This window comes from Phyllobates terribilis, unplaced genomic scaffold (assembly GCF_046119375.1).
Source record: "Phyllobates terribilis strain yellow unplaced genomic scaffold, ASM4611937v1 Scaffold_1__5_contigs__length_1240528914, whole genome shotgun sequence".
In the NCBI taxonomy this organism is placed as follows: domain Eukaryota; kingdom Metazoa; phylum Chordata; class Amphibia; order Anura; family Dendrobatidae; genus Phyllobates; species Phyllobates terribilis.
Genome location: NW_027362761.1, coordinates 677,435,053 through 677,450,518, shown reverse-complemented (window position 1 = coordinate 677,450,518; position 15,466 = coordinate 677,435,053).

Genomic DNA, 15,466 nt, shown 5'->3' with positions numbered 1-15,466 from the left:
CCATTGTTCTCGGAATTCCGCTACAGTTTTACAATGCTTTGGAACTCTTCCATTTTTCTCGGAATTCTGCTGAAGTTTAAAAATGCTTTGGAACTCTTCCATTGTTCTCAGAATTCCGCTAATGTTTAACAATGCTTTGGAACTCTTCCATTGTTCTCGGAATTCCGCTGATGTTTAACAATGCTTTTGAACTCTTTCATTGTTCTAGGAATTCCGCTGTAGTTTAAAAATGCATTGGAACTCTTCCATTGTACTCGGAATTCCGCTGAAGTTTTACAATGCTTTGGAACTCTTCCATTTTCCTCGGAATTCTGCTGAAGTTTAAAAATGCTTTGGAACTCTTCCATTGTTCTCGGAATTCCGCTGATGTTTAACAGTGCTTTGGAACTCTTCCATTGTTCTCGGAATTACGCTGTAGTTTAAAAATGCTTTGGAACTCTTTCATTGTTCTCGGAATTCCGCTGAAGTTTAGCCATGCTTTGGAACTCTTCCATTGTTCTCGGAATTCTGCTGAAGTGTAAAAATGCTTTGGAACTCCTCCATTGTTCTCGGAAATCTGCTGAAGTTTAAAAATGCTTTGGAACTCTTCCACTGTTCTGGGAATTCGGCTGAAGTTTAAAAATGCTATGGAACTCTTCCTATGTTCTGGGAGTTCTGCTGAAGTTTAAAAATGCTTTTGAACTCTTCCATTGTTCTCGGAATTCCGCTGATGTTTAACAATGCTTTAGAACTATTCCATCGCTCTCGGAATTCCGCTGATGTTTAACAATGCTTTGGAACTCTTCCATTGTTCTCGAAATTCCACTGTAGTTTAAAAATGCATTGGAACTCTTACATTGTTCTCGGAATTCCACTGAAGTTTTACAATGCTTTGGAACGCTTCCATTTTTCTTGGAATTCTGCTAAAGTTTAAAAATGCTTTGGAACTCTTCCATTGTTCTGGGAATTCGGCTGAAGTTTAAAAATGCTTTGGAACTCCTCCTAAGTTCTGGGATTTCTGCTGAATTTTAAAAATGCTTTGGAACTCTTCCATTGTTCTCGGAATTCCGCTGATGTTTAACAATGCTTTGGAACTTTTCCATTGTTCTCGGAATTCTGCTGTAGTTTAAAAATGCTTTGGAACTCTTCCATTGTTCTTTGAATTCTGCTGAAGTTTAAAAATTCTGTGGAACTCTTCCATTGTTCTTGGAATTCCGCTTATGTTTAACAATGCTTTGGAACTCTTCCATTGTTCTCGGAAATACGCTGATGTTTAACAATGCTTTGGAACTCTTCCATTGTTTTCCGATTTCCGCTAAAGTTTAGCAATGCTTTGGAACTCTTCCATTGTTCTCGGAATTCCGCAAAAGTTTATAAATGCTTTTGAACTCTTCCATTGTTCTCGAAATTCTGATGAAGTTTAAAAAAGCTTTGGAACTCTTCCATTGTTCTTGGAATTCCGTTGATGTTTAATAATGCTTTTGGAACTCATCCATTGTTCTCGGAATTGTGCTAATGTTTAACAATGCTTTGGAACTCTACCATTGTTCTGGGAATTCGGCTGAAGTTTAAAAATGCTTTGGAACTCCTCCTAAGTTCTGGGAGTTCTGCTGAATTTTAAAAATGCTTTGGAACTCTTCCATTGTTCTCGGAATTCCGCTGATGTTTAACAATGCTTTGGAACTTTTCCATTGTTCTCGGAATTCTGCTGAAGTTTAAAAATGCTTTGGAACTCTTCCATTGTTCTTTGAATTCTGCTGAAGTTTAAAAATTCTGTGGAACTCTTCCATTGTTCTTGGAATTCCGCTTATGTTTAACAATGCTTTGGAACTCTACCATTGTTCTTGGAAATACGCTGATGTTTAACAATGCTTTGGAACTCTTCCATTGTTTTCCGATTTCCGCTAAAGTTTAGCAATGCTTTGGAACTCTTCCATTGTTCTTGAAATTCTGATGAAGTTTAAAAAAGCTTTGGAACTCTTCCATTGTTCTTGGAATTCCGTTGATGTTTAATAATGCTTTTGGAACTCATCCATTGTTCTCGGAATTGTGCTAATGTTTAACAATGCTTTGGAACTCTTCCATTGTTCTCGTAATTCCGCTAATGTTTAAGAATGCTTTTGGAACTCTTCCATTGTTCTCGGAATTCCGATAATGTTTAACAATGCTTTGAAACTCTTCCATTGTTCTCTTTATTCTGTTGATGTTTAATAATTCTTTTGGAATTCTTCCATTGTTCTTGGAATTCTGCTGAAGTTTAAAAATGCTTTGGAACTCTTCCATTGTTCTCGGAATTCCGCTGATGTTTTTCAATCCTATGGAAATCTTCCATTGTTCATCAAATTCCACTGAAGTTTAAAAATGTTTTGGAACTCTTCCATTGTACTCGGAATTCCGCTGAAGTTTAACATTGCTTTGGAACTCTTCCGTTGTTCTGGGAATTCAGCTGAAGTTTAAAAATGGTTTGGAACTCTTCTAATGTTCTGGGAATTCTGCTGAAGTTTAAAAATGCTTTGGAACTATTCTATTGTTCTCGGAATTCTGATGATGTTTAACAATGCTTTGGAACTCTTCCATTGTTGAAGGAATTCCTCTGAAGTTTAAAAATGCTTTGGAACTCTTCCATTGTTCTCAGTATTCCGCTAATGTTTAACAATGCTTTGGAACTATTCCATTGTTCTCGGAATTCCGCTGATGTTTAACATTGCTTTGGAACTCTTCCATTGTTCTCGGAATTCCACTGTAGTTTCAAAATGCTTTGGAACTCTTCCATTGTTCTCGGAATTCTGTGGAAGTTTAAAAATGCTTTGGAACTCTTCCATTGTTCTCGGAATTCTGCTGAAGTTTAAAAATGCTTGGAACTCTTCCATTGTTCTCGGAATTCTGCTGAAGTTTAAAAAAGCTTTGGAACTCTTTCAATGTTCTCGGAATTCCGCTGATGTTTAATAATGATTTTGGAACTTTTCCATTTTTCTCGGAATTCCGCTGATGTTTAACAATGCTTTGGAACTCTACAATTGTTTTCGGAATTCTGGTGAAGTTTAAAAATGCTTTGGAACTCTTGCATTGTTCAAGGAATTCTGCTGAAGTTTAAAAAGCTTTGGAACTCTTCCATTGTTCTGGGAATTCTGCTGAAGTTTAAAATTGCTTTGGAACTCTTACATTGTCCTCGGAATTCCGCTGATGTTTAATAATGCTTTTGGAACTCTTCCATTGTTCTCGTAATTCCGCTGATGTTTAACAATGCTTTGGAACTCTTCCATTGTTCTGGGAATTCTGGTAAAGTTTAAAAATGCTTTGGAACTCTTCCATTGTTCTCAGAATTCTGCTAATGTTTAACAATGCTTTGGAACTCTTCCATTGTTCTCAGAATTCCGCTGATGTTTAATAATGCTTTGGAAACTCTTTCATTGTTCTCGGAATTCCGCTGTAGTTTAAAAATGCTTTGGAACTCTTTCATTGTTCTCGGAATTCCGCTGAAGTTTAACCATGCTATGGAACTCTTCCATTGTTCTTGGAATTCCGCTGAAGTTTTACAATGCTTTGGAAATCTTCCATTTTTCTCGGAATTCTGCTGAAGTTTAAAAATGCTTTGGAACTCTTACATTGTTCTGGGAATTTGGCAGAAGTTTTAAAATGCTTTGGAACTCTTCAAATGTTCTCGGAATTCCGCTAATGTTTAACAATGGGTTAGAACTCTTCCATTGTTCTCGGAATTCCGATGATGTTTAACAATGCTTTGTAACTCTTCCATTGTTCTCGGAATTCCGCTGAAGTTTAAAAATGCTTTGGAACTCTTCCATTGTTCTTTGAATTCTGCTGAAGTTTAAAAATTCTGTGGAACTCTTCCATTGTTCTTGGAATTCCGCTTATGTTTAACAATGCTTTGGAACTCTACCATTGTTCTTGGAAATACGCTGATGTTTAACAATGCTTTGGAACTCTTCCATTGTTTTCCGATTTCCGCTAAAGTTTAGCAATGCTTTGGAACTCTTCCATTGTTCTCGAAATTCTGATGAAGTTTAAAAAAGCTTTGGAACTCTTCCATTGTTCTTGGAATTCCGTTGATGTTTAATAATGCTTTTGGAACTCATCCATTGTTCTCGGAATTGTGCTAATGTTTAACAATGCTTTGGAACTCTTCCATTGTTCTCGGAATTCCGATAATGTTTAACAATGCTTTGAAACTCTTCCATTGTTCTCTTAATTCTGTTGATGTTTAATAATTCTTTTGGAATTCTTCCATTGTTCTTGGAATTCTGCTGAAGTTTAAAAATGCTTTGGAACTCTTCCATTGTTCTCGGAATTCCGCTGATGTTTTTCAATCCTATGGAAATCTTCCATTGTTCATCAAATTCCACTGAAGTTTAAAAATGTTTTGGAACTCTTCCATTGTACTCGGAATTCCACTGAAGTTTAACATTGCTTTGGAACTCTTCCGTTGTTCTGGGAATTCAGCTGAAGTTTAAAAATGGTTTGGAACTCTTCTAATGTTCTGGGAATTCTGCTGAAGTTTAAAAATGCTTTGGAACTCTTCTATTGTTCTCGGAATTCTGATGATGTTTAACAATGCTTTGGAACTCTTCCATTGTTGAAGGAATTCCTCTGAAGTTTAAAAATGCTTTGGAACTCTTCCATTGTTCTCAGTATTCCGCTAATGTTTAACAATGCTTTGGAACTATTCCATTGTTCTCGGAATTCCGCTGATGTTTAACATTGCTTTGGAACTCTTCCATTGTTCTCGGAATTCCACTGTAGTTTCAAAATGCTTTGGAACTCTTCCATTGTTCTCGGAATTCTGTGGAAGTTTAAAAATGCTTTGGAACTCTTCCATTGTTCTCGGAATTCTGCTGAAGTTTAAAAATGCTTGGAACTCTTCCATTGTTCTCGGAATTCTGCTGAAGTTTAAAAAAGCTTTGAAACTCTTTCAATGTTCTCGGAATTCCGCTGATGTTTAATAATGATTTTGGAACTTTTCCATTTTTCTCGGAATTCCGCTGATGTTTAACAATGCTTTGGAACTCTACAATTGTTTTCGGAATTCTGGTGAAGTTTAAAAATGCTTTGGAACTCTTGCATTGTTCAAGGAATTCTGCTGAAGTTTAAAAAGCTTTGGAACTCTTCCATTGTTCTGGGAATTCTGCTGAAGTTTAAAATTGCTTTGGAACTCTTACATTGTCCTCGGAATTCCGCTGATGTTTAATAATGCTTTTGGAACTCTTCCATTGTTCTCGTAATTCCGCTGATGTTTAACAATGCTTTGGAACTCTTCCATTGTTCTGGGAATTCTGGTAAAGTTTAAAAATGCTTTGGAACTCTTCCATTGTTCACGGAAATCAGCTGAAGTTTAAAAAGCTTTGTAACTCTTCCATTGTTCTGGGAATTCTGCTGAAGTTTAAAATTGCTTTGGAACTCTTCCATTGTTCTCAGAATTCTGCTAATGTTTAACAATGCTTTGGAACTCTTCCATTGTTCTCAGAATTCCGCTGATGTTTAATAATGCTTTGGAAACTCTTTCATTGTTCTCGGAATTCCGCTGTAGTTTAAAAATGCTTTGGAACTCTTTCATTGTTCTCGGAATTCCGCTGAAGTTTAACCATGCTATGGAACTCTTCCATTGTTCTCGGAATTCCGCTGAAGTTTTACAATGCTTTGGAAATCTTCCATTTTTCTCGGAATTCTGCTGAAGTTTAAAAATGCTTTGGAACTCTTACATTGTTCTGGGAATTTGGCAGAAGTTTTAAAATGCTTTGGAACTCTTCAAATGTTCTCGGAATTCCGCTAATGTTTAACAATGGTTTAGAACTCTTCCATTGTTCTCGGAATTCCGATGATGTTTAACAATGCTTTGTAACTCTTCCATTGTTCTCGGAATTCCGCTGAAGTTTAAAAATGCTTTGGAACTCTTCCATTGTTCTCTGAATTCTGCTGAAATTTAAAAAAGCTTTGGTACTGTAACGGGTCCGGGAGGCGGAACCTCTGAGCTACTATACAAGGGGGCGGCCCTTGTAAGGGAGCGGGTGGCAGTCTCTGGATGAATGGACAGGGAGATACGGCAAGTGATCAGGGCAGTCTCTGGGTGAACGGACAGGGAGATACGGCAAGTGATCAGGGCAGTCTCTGGGTAAGGGGTAGGTACGACCTGTGATGGCAGAGCCTCCGGGTAGGCTAGCAGGCAGATGGTAGATGGGTGCTCCCAGGTGAGCAAGCGAGAGTCTCTGGAATAGCAGGTGGTCACGGCACGTGACGGCGGAGCCTCCGGGCTGGCAGGCAGGCAGGTAACGGAGAAGCGCTCCCAGGTGAGCGGGCAAGAGTCTCTGGAATAGCTGGTGGTCACCGCACGTGACAACGGGACCTCCGGGCTGGCAAGCAGGCAGGTAACGGAGATGCGCTCCCAGGTGAGCGGGCAAGAGTCTCTGAGATAGCTGGTGGTCACAGCACGTGACAACGGAGCCTCCGGGCTGGCAAGCAGGCAGGTAACGGAGAAGCGCTCCCAGGTGAGCGGGCAAGCTGGTCCATAGACAGACTGACCGGAGTAGTAAAGCAGACCGTCGGACTTCAGGCAAGCAGGCAGGTAGCTGATATGCGCTCCCAGGTGAGCGGGCAGGCTGGTCCTTAGACAGACTGACAGGAGTAGTAAGGCAGACCGTCGGACCTCAGACTGGCAGACAGGTAACAAGTATTCAGGCAGGAATCAGGCAGGTAACTGGCAGGAATCAGGCAGGTAACTGGCAGGTAACTGGCAGGTAACTGGCAGGTAACTGGCAACGGGACCTGAGGGCTGAAGCACAGGTGAGACACAGGTGCAAACAACATTGCTCGGGCACCTCCATTTTGGAGGAGGTGCCTTTTATATGATGAAGTCCTCCGGCCATTGGCCGGGGACTCTTTAGGGCGGCGCGCGCGGCCCCTTTAAGAGGAGGGGAGCGCGCGCGCGCGCGCCCTAAGCACAGGGGCCGGGAAGGGGCGCGCGCCGAGAGCAGAGCAGGAGGAGGACGCCGGGACGGAGCGCGCGCTGACAGCAGAGCGGGGAGAGGACGCCGGGCAGGAGCGCGCGCTGACAGCAGAGCGGGGAGAGGACGCCGGGCACGGAGCAGAGCGGTGAGGGGAGCAGCGTCCCTGCATAGCAGAGGGCAGGGACGCCAGCGCTACAGGTACTCTTCCATTGTTCTCAGAATTCCAATGAAGCTTAAAAATGCTTTGGAACTCTTTTTATTTTTTCACAGAATTCCGCTAAAGTTTAAAAATGCTTTGGAACTCCTCCATTGTTCTCGGAATTCTGCTGAAGTTTAAAAATGCTTTGGAACTCTTCCAATGTTCTGGGAATTCAGCTGAAGTTTAAAAATGTTTTGGAACTCTTCCTATGTTCTGGGAGTTCTGCTGAAGTTTAAAAATGCTTTGGGAACTCTTCCATTGCTCTCGGAATTCCGATGATGTTTAACAATGCTTTTGAACTCTTCCATTGTTCTCGGAATTCCGCTGTAGTTTAAAAATGCATTGGAACTCTTCCATTGTTCTCGGAATTCCGCTACAGTTTTACAATGCTTTGGAACTCTTCTATTTTTCTCGGAATTCTGCTGAAGTTTAAAAATGCTTTGGAACTCTTACATTGTTCTCAGAATTCCGCTAATGTTTAACAATGCTTTGGAACTCTTCCATTGTTCTCGGAATTCCGCTGATGTTTAACAATGCTTTTGAACTATTTCATTGTTCTAGGAATTCCGCTGTAGTTTAAAAATGCATTGGAACTCTTCCATTGTACTCGGAATTCCGCTGAAGTTTTACAATGCTTTGGAACTCTTCCATTTTCCTCGGAATTCTGCTGAAGTTTAAAAATGCTTTGGAACTCTTTCATTGTTCTCGGAATTCCGCTGATGTTAAACAGTGCTTTGGAACTCTTCCATTGTTCTCGGAATTACGCTGTAGTTTAAAAATGCTTTGGAACTCTTTCATTGTTCTCGGAATTCCGCTGAAGTTTAGCCATGCTTTGGAACTCTTCCATTGTTCTCGGAATTCTGCTGAAGTGTAAAAATGCTTTGGAACTCCTCCATTGTTCTCGGAAATCTGCTGAAGTTTAAAAATGCTTTGGAACTCTTCCACTGTTCTGGGAATTCGGCTGAAGTTTAAAAATGCTATGGAACTCTTCCTATGTTCTGGGAGTTCTGCTGAAGTTTAAAAATGCTTTTGAACTCTTCCATTGTTCTCGGAATTCCGCTGATGTTTAACAATGCTTTAGAACTATTCCATCGTTCTCGGAATTCCGCTGATGTTTAACAATGCTTTGGAACTCTTCCATTGTTCTCGGAATTCCGCTGTAGTTTAAAAATGCTTTGGAAATCTTTCATTGTTCTCGGAATTCCGCTGAAGTTTAGCCAAGCTTTGGAACTCTTCCATTGTTCTCGGAATTCCGCTGAAGTTTAAAAATGCTTTGGAACTCCTCCTTTGTTCTCGGAATTCTGCTGAAGTTTAAAAATGCTTTGGAACTCTTCCATTGTTCTCGGAATTCCGCTGATGTTTAACAATGCTTTGGAACTTTTCCATTGTTCTCGGAATTCCACTGTAGTATAAAAATGCATTGGAACTCTTCCATTGTTCTCAGATTTCCGCTGAAGTTTTACAATGCTTTGGAAATCTTCCATTTTTCTCGGAATTCTGCTGAAGTTTAAAAATGCTTTGGAACTCTTCCATTGTTCTGGGAATTCGGCTGACGTTTTAAAATGCTTTGGATCTCTTCCATTGTTCTCGGAATTCCGCTAATGCTTAACAATGGTTTAGAACTCTTCCATTGTTCTCGGAATTCCGATGATGTTTAAAAATGCATTGGAGCTCTTCCATTGTTCTCAGAATTCCGCTGAAGTTTAAAAATGCTTTGGAAGTCTTCCATTGTTCTCTGAATTCTGCTGAAGTTTAAAAAAGCTTTGGAACTATTCCATTGTTCTCAGAATTCCGCTAATATTTAACAATGCTTTGGAACTCTTCTATTGTTTTCGGAATTCCGCTGATGTTTAATAATGCTTTTGGAACTCTTCCATGGTTCTCGGAATTCCGCTAATGTTTAACAATGCTTTGGAACTCATCCGTTGTTCTCAGAATTCTGTTGATGTTTAGTAATGCTTTTGGAACTCTTCCCTTGTACTCGGAATTCTGCTGAAGTTTAAAAATGCTTTGGAACTCTTCCATTGTTCTCGGAATTCCGCTAATGTTTATCAAACCTATGGAACTCTTTCATTGTTCTCGGAATTCTGTTGATGGTTAATAATGCTTTTGGAACTCGTCCATTGTTCTCAGAATTCTGCTGAAGTTTAAAAACGCTTTAGAAATCTTCCCTTGTTCTCGGAATTCTGCTGAAGTTTAACAATGCTTTGGAACTCTTCCATAATTCTCAGAATTCTGCTGAAGTTTAAAAAAGCTTTGGTACTCTTCCATTATTCTCAGAATTCCAATGAAGCTTAAAAATGCTTTGGAACTCCTCCATTGTTCTCGTAATTCTCCTGAAGTTTTAAAATGCTTTGGAACTCTTCAAATGTTCTGGGAATTCAGCTGAAGTTTAAAAATGCTTTGGAATTCTTCCTATGTTCTGGGAGTCCTGCTGAAGTTTAAAAATGCTTGGGAACTCTTCCATTGTTCTCGGAATTCCGCTGATGTTTAACAATACTTTAGAACTCTTCCATTGTTACCGGAATTCCGCTGATGTTTAACAATGCTTTTGTACTCTTTCATTGTTCTAGGAATTCCGCTGTAGTTTAAAAATGCATTGGAACTCTTCCATTGTACTCGGAATTCCGCTGAAGTTTTACAATGCTTTGGAACTCTTCCATTTTCCTCGGAATTCTGCTGAAGTTTAAAAATGCTTTGGAACTCTTTCATTGTTCTCGGAATCCCGCTGAAGTTTAGCCATGCTTTGGAACTCTTCCATTGTTCTCGGAATTCTGCTGAAGTTTAAAAATGCTTTGGAACTCCTCCATTGTTCTCGGAAATCTGCTGAAGTTTAAAAATGCTTTGGAACTCTTCCACTGTTCTGGGAGTTCTGCTGAAGTTTAAAAATGCTTTTGAACTCTTCCATTGTTCTCGGAATTCCGCTGATGTTTAAGAATGCTTTAGAACTATTCCATCGTTCTCGGAATTCTGCTGATGTTTAACAATGCTTTGGAACTCTTCCATTGTTCTCGAAATTCCACTGTAGTTTAAAAATGCATTGGAACTCTTACATTGTTCTCGGAATTCCACTGAAGTTTTACAATGCTTTGGAACGCTTCCATTTTTCTTGGAATTCTGCTAAAGTTTAAAAATGCTTTGGAACTCTACCATTGTTCTGGGAATTCGGCTGAAGTTTAAAAATGCTTTGGAACTCCTCCTAAGTTCTGGGAGTTCTGCTGAATTTTAAAAATGCTTTGGAACTCTTCCATTGTTCTCGGAATTCCGCTGATGTTTAACAATGCTTTGGAACTTTTCCATTGTTCTCGGAATTCTGCTGAAGTTTAAAAATGCTTTGGAACTCTTCCATTGTTCTTTTAATTCTGCTGAAGTTTAAAAATTCTGTGGAACTCTTCCATTGTTCTTGGAATTCCGCTTATGTTTAACAATGCTGTGGAACTCTACCATTGTTCTCGGAAATACGCTGATGTTTAACAATGCTTTGGAACTCTTCCATTGTTTTCCGATTTCCGCTAAAGTTTAGCAATGCTTTGGAACTCTTCCATTGTTCTCGGAATTCCGCAAAAGTTTATAAATGCTTTGGAACTCTTCCATTGTTCTCGAAATTCTGATGAAGTTTAAAAAAGCTTTGGAACTCTTCCATTGTTCTTGGAATTCCGTTGATGTTTAATAATGCTTTTGGAACTCATCCATTGTTCTCGGAATTGTGCTAATGTTTAACAATGCTTTGGAACTCTTCCATTGTTCTCGTAATTCCGCTAATGTTTAAGAAAGCTTTTGGAACTCTTCCATTGTTCTCGGAATTCCGATAATGTTTAACAATGCTTTGAAACTCTTCCATTGTTCTCGGAATTCCGCTGTAGTTTAAAAATGCTTTGGAAATCTTTCATTGTTCTCGGAATTCCGCTGAAGTTTAGCCAAGCTTTGGAACTCTTCCATTGTTCTCGGAATTCCGCTGAAGTTTAAAAATGCTTTGGAACTCCTCCTTTGTTCTCGGAATTCTGCTGAAGTTTAAAAATGCTTTGGAACTCTTCCATTGTTCTCGGAATTCCGCTGATGTTTAACAATGCTTTGGAACTTTTCCATTGTTCTCGGAATTCCACTGTAGTATAAAAATGCATTGGAACTCTTCCATTGTTCTCAGATTTCCGCTGAAGTTTTACAATGCTTTGGAAATCTTCCATTTTTCTCGGAATTCTGCTGAAGTTTAAAAATGCTTTGGAACTCTTCCATTGTTCTGGGAATTCGGCTGACGTTTTAAAATGCTTTGGATCTCTTCCATTGTTCTCGGAATTCCGCTAATGCTTAACAATGGTTTAGAACTCTTCCATTGTTCTCGGAATTCCGATGATGTTTAAAAATGCATTGGAGCTCTTCCATTGTTCTCAGAATTCCGCTGAAGTTTAAAAATGCTTTGGAACTCTTCCATTGTTCTCTGAATTCTGCTGAAGTTTAAAAAAGCTTTGGAACTATTCCATTGTTCTCAGAATTCCGCTAATATTTAACAATGCTTTGGAACTCTTCTATTGTTTTCGGAATTCCGCTGATGTTTAATAATGCTTTTGGAACTCTTCCATGGTTCTCGGAATTCCGCTAATGTTTAACAATGCTTTGGAACTCATCCATTGTTCTCAGAATTCTGTTGATGTTTAGTAATGCTTTTGGAACTCTTCCCTTGTACTCGGAATTCTGCTGAAGTTTAAAAATGCTTTGGAACTCTTCCATTGTTCTCGGAATTCCGCTAATGTTTATCAAACCTATGGAACTCTTTCATTGTTCTCGGAATTCTGTTGATGGTTAATAATGCTTTTGGAACTCGTCCATTGTTCTCAGAATTCTGCTGAAGTTTAAAAACGCTTTAGAAATCTTCCCTTGTTCTCGGAATTCTGCTGAAGTTTAACAATGCTTTGGAACTCTTCCATAATTCTCAGAATTCTGCTGAAGTTTAAAAAAGCTTTGGTACTCTTCCATTGTTCTCAGAATTCCAATGAAGCTTAAAAATGCTTTGGAACTCCTCCATTGTTCTCGTAATTCTCCTGAAGTTTTAAAATGCTTTGGAACTCTTCAAATGTTCTGGGAATTCAGCTGAAGTTTAAAAATGCTTTGGAATTCTTCCTATGTTCTGGGAGTCCTGCTGAAGTTTAAAAATGCTTGGGAACTCTTCCATTGTTCTCGGAATTCCGCTGATTTTTAACAATACTTTAGAACTCTTCCATTGTTACCGGAATTCCGCTGATGTTTAACAATGCTTTTGTACTCTTTCATTGTTCTAGGAATTCCGCTGTAGTTTAAAAATGCATTGGAACTCTTCCATTGTACTCGGAATTCCGCTGAAGTTTTACAATGCTTTGGAACTCTTCCATTTTCCTCGGAATTCTGCTGAAGTTTAAAAATGCTTTGGAACTCTTCCATTGTTCTCGGAATTCCGCCGATGTTTAACAGTGCTTTGGAACTCTTCCATTGTTCTCGGAATTACGCTGTAGTTTAAAAATGCTTTGGAACTCTTTCATTGTTCTCGGAATCCCGCTGAAGTTTAGCCATGCTTTGGAACTCTTCCATTGTTCTCGGAATTCTGCTGAAGTTTAAAAATGCTTTGGAACTCCTCCATTGTTCTCGGAAATCTGCTGAAGTTTAAAAATGCTTTGGAACTCTTCCACTGTTCTGGGAGTTCTGCTGAAGTTTAAAAATGCTTTTGAACTCTTCCATTGTTCTCGGAATTCCGCTGATGTTTAAGAATGCTTTAGAACTATTCCATCGTTCTCGGAATTCTGCTGATGTTTAACAATGCTTTGGAACTCTTCCATTGTTCTCGAAATTCCACTGTAGTTTAAAAATGCATTGGAACTCTTACATTGTTCTCGGAATTCCACTGAAGTTTTACAATGCTTTGGAACGCTTCCATTTTTCTTGGAATTCTGCTAAAGTTTAAAAATGCTTTGGAACTCTACCATTGTTCTGGGAATTCGGCTGAAGTTTAAAAATGCTTTGGAACTCCTCCTAAGTTCTGGGAGTTCTGCTGAATTTTAAAAATGCTTTGGAACTCTTCCATTGTTCTCGGAATTCCGCTGATGTTTAACAATGCTTTGGAACTTTTCCATTGTTCTCGGAATTCTGCTGAAGTTTAAAAATGCTTTGGAACTCTTCCATTGTTCTTTTAATTCTGCTGAAGTTTAAAAATTCTGTGGAACTCTTCCATTGTTCTTGGAATTCCGCTTATGTTTAACAATGCTGTGGAACTCTACCATTGTTCTCGGAAATACGCTGATGTTTAACAATGCTTTGGAACTCTTCCATTGTTTTCCGATTTCCGCTAAAGTTTAGCAATGCTTTGGAACTCTTCCATTGTTCTCGGAATTCCGCAAAAGTTTATAAATGCTTTGGAACTCTTCCATTGTTCTCGAAATTCTGATGAAGTTTAAAAAAGCTTTGGAACTCTTCCATTGTTCTTGGAATTCCGTTGATGTTTAATAATGCTTTTGGAACTCATCCATTGTTCTCGGAATTGTGCTAATGTTTAACAATGCTTTGGAACTCTTCCATTGTTCTCGTAATTCCGCTAATGTTTAAGAAAGCTTTTGGAACTCTTCCATTGTTCTCGGAATTCCGATAATGTTTAACAATGCTTTGAAACTCTTCCATTGTTCTCGGAATTCCGCTGTAGTTTAAAAATGCTTTGGAAATCTTTCATTGTTCTCGGAATTCCGCTGAAGTTTAGCCAAGCTTTGGAACTCTTCCATTGTTCTCGGAATTCCGCTGAAGTTTAAAAATGCTTTGGAACTCCTCCTTTGTTCTCGGAATTCTGCTGAAGTTTAAAAATGCTTTGGAACTCTTCCATTGTTCTCGGAATTCCGCTGATGTTTAACAATGCTTTGGAACTTTTCCATTGTTCTCGGAATTCCACTGTAGTATAAAAATGCATTGGAACTCTTCCATTGTTCTCAGATTTCCGCTGAAGTTTTACAATGCTTTGGAAATCTTCCATTTTTCTCGGAATTCTGCTGAAGTTTAAAAATGCTTTGGAACTCTTCCATTGTTCTGGGAATTCGGCTGACGTTTTAAAATGCTTTGGATCTCTTCCATTGTTCTCGGAATTCCGCTAATGCTTAACAATGGTTTAGAACTCTTCCATTGTTCTCGGAATTCCGATGATGTTTAAAAATGCATTGGAGCTCTTCCATTGTTCTCAGAATTCCGCTGAAGTTTAAAAATGCTTTGGAACTCTTCCATTGTTCTCTGAATTCTGCTGAAGTTTAAAAAAGCTTTGGAACTATTCCATTGTTCTCAGAATTCCGCTAATATTTAACAATGCTTTGGAACTCTTCTATTGTTTTCGGAATTCCGCTGATGTTTAATAATGCTTTTGGAACTCTTCCATGGTTCTCGGAATTCCGCTAATGTTTAACAATGCTTTGGAACTCATCCATTGTTCTCAGAATTCTGTTGATGTTTAGTAATGCTTTTGGAACTCTTCCCTTGTACTCGGAATTCTGCTGAAGTTTAAAAATGCTTTGGAACTCTTCCATTGTTCTCGGAATTCCGCTAATGTTTATCAAACCTATGGAACTCTTTCATTGTTCTCGGAATTCTGTTGATGGTTAATAATGCTTTTGGAACTCGTCCATTGTTCTCAGAATTCTGCTGAAGTTTAAAAACGCTTTAGAAATCTTCCCTTGTTCTCGGAATTCTGCTGAAGTTTAACAATGCTTTGGAACTCTTCCATAATTCTCAGAATTCTGCTGAAGTTTAAAAAAGCTTTGGTACTCTTCCATTGTTCTCAGAATTCCAATGAAGCTTAAAAATGCTTTGGAACTCCTCCATTGTTCTCGTAATTCTCCTGAAGTTTTAAAATGCTTTGGAACTCTTCAAATGTTCTGGGAATTCAGCTGAAGTTTAAAAATGCTTTGGAATTCTTCCTATGTTCTGGGAGTCCTGCTGAAGTTTAAAAATGCTTGGGAACTCTTCCATTGTTCTCGGAATTCCGCTGATGTTTAACAATACTTTAGAACTCTTCCATTGTTACCGGAATTCCGCTGATGTTTAACAATGCTTTTGTACTCTTTCATTGTTCTAGGAATTCCGCTGTAGTTTAAAAATGCATTGGAACTCTTCCATTGTACTCGGAATTCCGCTGAAGTTTTACAATGCTTTGGAACTCTTCCATTTTCCTCGGAATTCTGCTGAAGTTTAAAAATGCTTTGGAACTCTTCCATTGTTCTCGGAATTCCGCCGATGTTTAACAGTGCTTTGGAACTCTTCCATTGTTCTCGGAATTACGCTGTAGTTTAAAAATGCTTTGGAACTCTTTCATTGTTCTCGGAATCCCGCTGAAGTT